This window comes from Cyprinus carpio, chromosome A7 (genome assembly GCF_018340385.1).
Source record: "Cyprinus carpio isolate SPL01 chromosome A7, ASM1834038v1, whole genome shotgun sequence".
NCBI lineage: Eukaryota > Metazoa > Chordata > Actinopteri > Cypriniformes > Cyprinidae > Cyprinus > Cyprinus carpio.
In genome coordinates, this window is record NC_056578.1 from 42,420,018 (window position 1) to 42,425,826 (window position 5,809).

The 5,809-nt window shown below is 36.3% G+C and overlaps 1 pseudogene; it reads right to left on the bottom strand.

The window, feature by feature from the left end:
• Nucleotides 1-2,416: 2,416 nt before the first annotated feature.
• On the bottom strand, nt 2,417-4,296 carry LOC122134159 (annotated as a pseudogene).
• Between the last annotated feature and the right edge of the window lie 1,513 nt (nt 4,297-5,809).

Here is a 5,809-nt window from a genome sequence, read left to right on the forward strand (position 1 = left end):
AAAAATGTACATTTTAAATAGTCCGTGGGACTAAGTTAGTCAGGTAGCCAAAATGGCGCGCAAGGTCGATTACGTTACGTTCGCGTTGTTGGATAAGAAACATTCCATAGTAACTGTAAAAGGACGGTAACGTTAATGGGTTCATGTTCAAAGTGCAATACATAGGTTAAGTCTTTCGCTTAATATGTATTATTGACCATTCTGCTGCAACACAGCTTTACAAAAACTGCGCCACATGCGCAAACTTTCAGGCCTATCCGACCATTTAGTTAACATTCTTAAGCAAGATGGGAAAAATATTTACTATTATAAATGTATTTTAATTATTTTTCACTCACCTGAGGCAGAGAGCGCATTATCCTGACGGGGCTGTCGGAGCGACGGTTGAAAAACAACGTCACTGCGCAGAAGCTCACAGCATGTACATTCCCGCAATCCAGTATTTTCTCCCCGCGCGCTCAAAAGCTTATTTTATATTGGCATCATAATAAAAAAACTACATAAATACAGTAAACATCGCCCTTTGACTACAGGCAAAATAAATATACATTTTTTTTTCAATATGTGCTGCTTTAAATGTTGTTTAACACAGACACTGTGTAAACAGTTAAGCACAATATTTACACACAATGTGTCTGTAGAAACCATAGACTGTATAAAACATAGACGTAGTGTCCGTGATGTCACCCATAGACTCCTGCAGAGCAGTTTTGAAGCTCAAAGTGTGCAGAGCGGGCCGTCGCCATCTTGGCAGCACGTCACCACGCGACTCCCCCGGATAATCGAAACAATGGGCAAAAAGGCGGGAGGTGGTTGTTGGAAGCTACGCCCACCTAACTTGACGGCAGTGTCAGCAGTGGCAATCCACCTGTCACTCAAGTGGCCACTCCCTTAATTATGCAGAAACTTTAAGGCTTAATATAATTTTAAACGGATGAGTTATAAAAAAATTCACCCCCCTCACAGTTGTCATGAAGGGCAAAATTAGCTATATAGACCAAAATCATTTTTTGCACCAGGCTGTAAACATGTTTTTTTTCTGCTGTAAAGTTGGGCATTTTAGCATGGGGAGTCTATGGGAGCTGACTCCCTTTAGCAGCCAGCCTCAAGCGGCCAGCGATGAATTACAGTTTAAGTCACTTCCTTGTTGGCTTCACGAGAGGAAAGCAGGAGGTTGCCGCTCGGTAGTAACACAAAATGTGTTACGAATTGTTTAACACCATATTTGTGTAAATTGTTTAAACACATCTTTTTTAAGAGTGCAGTCTTTAGGGTCACACTTCAGAAATAATACTGATATGCTGATTTTATTATTATTATTATTATTATTAGATTATTATTATTATTATCATCATCATCAATATTTTAAAACTGCTGAGTACTTTTTTTCAGGATTTTTTTGATGAATAGCAAATTCCAAAGTTCCACATTTAATCTAAGAAAAACAAACAAACAAACAAACAAAACAAAAAAAAAAAACCTTTGTAACATATACAATATACCCATTCAAAACCTTGGATTCAGTATATTTTTTCTTTTTAATTGTTTTTTTATTATATAATTAATCATTTTATTTAGCAAGGATGACTTTAAATTGATTCAAAAGTGGTGATGAAGACATTTATACTGTAATGTTATAAGGTTTCTATTCAGATAAATGCTGTTCTTCTGAACTTTCTATTCATCAAAGAACCTGAATATATATATATATATATATATATATATATATAATATCAGTATTATATAACTGAATTATATATATATATTTCAACATTTTTGTTTATTGTTTTTGCCTGTTCTTTGGATGAAATAAATGCAGACTTGGTGAGCAGAAGAGACTTCTTTAAAACACATAAAACAATCTTACTGTTCAAAAATGTTTGACTGGACGCGGTAATTTACAATTTCACTGTGACATCAGAGGGAAAAATCAGTCAAGAGTCAGAAGACAAAACATATTTGCTGCATAAGTTTATTTGAGCTGATGTTCTGTGTTTATCTTCATGGTTTTCATCTTTCCTGTTTAGATCAACACACAAGATTTTATACCCAACCTTCATTCCTGCTTTTCTATGAATAACCAGATTAATTCTGCTGAGAAACAAAGAACATTTCTCTGAAGAGCTGCTGCTCACAGAACGAAACATCCAACCCAGTCATTTCTAATAAATGAATAGTGCAAAACAAAAAAAGAGACCACCCCAGATATAACAGAGAGATTCTTAAAACACAGACATATATTATGGTTGGTGTTTTAGACATGAAAATATTAAACATTGCTGTTAAGAGCACATTAATTAAAATACAGAAATTTAAAAAACGATTTCTGGCAAATTTTAAAGCACAATAAGCAAATTTATTCTGAACAAACAGAAAATAAATCAGAGAACGAGAGAGAGAAAAAGATTCTTCGCTCTTAATATCTGCTGCAGATAAAGGTTGAGTTTGTGAGTCTCAGGAAGGGCTGATCCAGCGCTGATCTCTCTCCAGACTGGACTGCTCCTTTTCTCTTCTCAAGTCTGCAGTTTTCCGGTTTCGTTCCGTTCCCTGGAGGCCCAGTTCTGATAGCCACACAGTCTCTCCACTCACCAGAGCCACATGTTCATGATGCATAGTTTGTGTAAACCCAACCACCCCTCCGCAGTAGACGCTCGTTTAACCACGTTCATCACACGACGCTGAATCTCTTCTGAATGAACCGAGACCCAGATCCACATGATTCTGTCTGCAGTATCTCAGAGCTTCAGACCACGTCAGATTCTCTCTGATCACAAATCAGTTTATCTGGAAACCAAACAAAGCACAAGCAGAAACTAGGAAGAGACTGATCAAAAACACAACATGCAGAACAAACACTGGGGATGAATCTGTCATGTCAAGACATGTAGAGTGAACTTTAAGAGAGATTGGAGGTGATGATGGAGTGTGTGTGTTTTGTGAGGATCTACTCACCTTCATGACACACAAAAGGATATTTGATTGGTGCAAGAGATGTCGTTCCATTTTCCCTGAGCATTAACAACTGTACAGTTTCATACCTCCCCAAATATCAGGTTGATTAGTGTCCCAGTCTCTGAATGAGGAGTCACTCTGATCTGACCACTGCATGAGTCTCTGAAACAGACGATCCAGACATGTGATCCAGATAAATGGATAAATCAATAATGATCTTCTGAACCGTTGATTCTCATTCTGGTTTTCTCAACACTGACCAGATCAATGTGATTCTGTCGTGTCTGCAGTAACTCTGAGCGTCTCTCCACTCTCTTCAATCTGATTAATAAAGACGAGTCCTGTGTTCGCTTTAAGAAAAAAAGAAGAAGAAGACGAAAAAAAAGAGGATGATGAATCAGTTTGTTCATTGTTCCTTATGTTGTTTTATGGTTTGGATGTGAACAGGAGCAGCGGTGGAAACATCATAAACAACTTGAAACCGCTTCTACAGCTAGTGATATTGAATATTCACAATATATTAGGATTATTTTAAAGATGTAACATATTTATCATGAAGTAACATCTGGGGAACATCATGATTATTATAAAGCTCTTTCTGTTTGGTCCATATGTTTCCTTATACTGTAGTCTCTCTAGGAAAACTGGATTCAGGACACAAAGAGTCGGATGAGGAGAATCGTCAAACAGAGGACATTGTTACACTGCAGCTAAAATGTTGACTAGTCCCAGAAACATTTACTTGGACAGTAGATTATTCATTTAGAAATGAATAAAAAATTACAATAAACTGAAAATTTAAATATAACATCTATAAATTAACAGGTGTTGTGAGTTTTAAATAGCTGCACTCACTGTTGTTGCAGATGAAAGGTTTGGGCATCAGTACATGACAAATCCTCAAATTGTCCATTTTTCATCATACCACAAAAGCTGCCTTCTGGTTGTCCAGGAGCCCAGTTCAGGATAGAGGCGCAGGTTCACCTGACGACCCTGCCATTTATCACGATCCGTCCTCTGCAGCCCAATCCAGACATACTGAACACTTCCATCATTCACACTCTTCTTCAGCTCGTTCGTGTCGTTCATGTTGTCAGCGGTGGCCAGATCTGTGTAATTCTCTCTGCAGTATCTCTGAGCTTCGGTCCAGGTCTTCCTCTCATTATAAAGTGATACTGACGCTGAATACATTCAGATACGGAGCAGAGAGCTGTGAAAGAGAGACCACTGCTTTAATGCTTTTCATAACAGGATCAAAAACCTAATATAACTATAAATCCATAAATAAAACCACAAACCACACTCACCAATGAGAGGAAGAATGAAATATAGAGTTTGATCCATTTCTGAAGAGAAAATATATAAATAAACTCAGATGTAAATATTCACTGATCATTTTGGTGTAAAAACATGATTTCAGTGACAATTAAAAATCATCCTTAACAGGAACATAAATTCACTGTACACACTTATTTGGACAATGTTAATATCTCAAAGTGTAATTCTAGTTAAATAATTTAAAGTTATTCTTACTTTAGAGGTTGTGTGTCTCTGTCCTGAGTCTGATCTTTCTGTCTTCAGCTTTAAACTAAACTGATTATTATATCTGCTCTCATCCAGCATCAACATCATTAAACAAATCTTCTTCTCATTCACGTTTTTCCCTTTTTCTTTTCATGTGTTGGTCTTTGTGTAATCTCTGGAAAGTGTGTTAATTTTGAATGTGTTAGAGACTGGAGTCTGTTCAGTAATAAAGTACTGTGTTTCTACAGCAGCTTCACGGGAAAAATCCACCTCAACATTTGCATTTTTGTTTTCATTTTCTTTCAGCTTTGATACTGTCAGTGACCAACAGCACGTTTCTGCATCCCAAAACTAAACAATATTTTCACAAACTTTGAACATATTCTGCATCATCATTAGTATCTGTTGTGTCAGGAGTGCTAAGCACACAAATCTAATGACACATGCAAATAAAAGACAACAACAACACACAACTCTTAATTTATGGAAATCATAGGCACAGAGAACATTAGATTTCACTTGTGTGCAGGTGGCACTGTTGCTCTTGTCATATAATTTTCAACTTATATAACAGTAAATTTCATTCCCATTGTTTTACAAAGCATGCTTGCATTTGATTTAAATACTACTTTAATCTCTTTCTTTCATTTATTCTCTTGATATTTTTCGCTCATTTCCCCCCTCATTGATTAACATGCATATGAGGACATCCAGGCCTGCAATGACTGACCAGACAAGGGGTCAAACCAGATACCAGTTCCAACTTAATACTGAAATTCACGTTCACATACACTTAAGGCATATTTAACCCTCAAATGGTCCTCATTTCCTGTTTATCAATCTTGTCTTTGGGGTCAATATGACCGAAAAAAAAAATTGAAAGCTTTAGCTTTATTGTAGAAAAATATATACATTTTCAATAATACAAATAATATATGTTTTTTTTTTTTTGTTTACTCCTCATCTATGCCGTTCATGCTGTGTTTGGGAGATTGAAGTACTTTTTGTTACCTATTGCCACAAAAATCTGCAACTACACCCTTAGCTGCATTGTGAAATATCATTTTTTTTATGCCAAAATCACTTTAAATTATTATCTAAATTTCATTTAAAGTGTTTCTGGATATTGCATCTAGGTGTTAGGTGTAGACGAAATTCTGCCATCTGGAGGATCGTGAAAAAAAAAAAACTAATGAGATTAGTTTTTTAAGCAATAACTTTTTTTGACCAGCAGGAGGGCCTTTGAAAGCCCATTCTTTTACTGGATGTGGCCAACTGCTCCTAAAGCCACCTAAAGTCACCCTAAAGGACCAAAACTCAGAGACAGACTGTA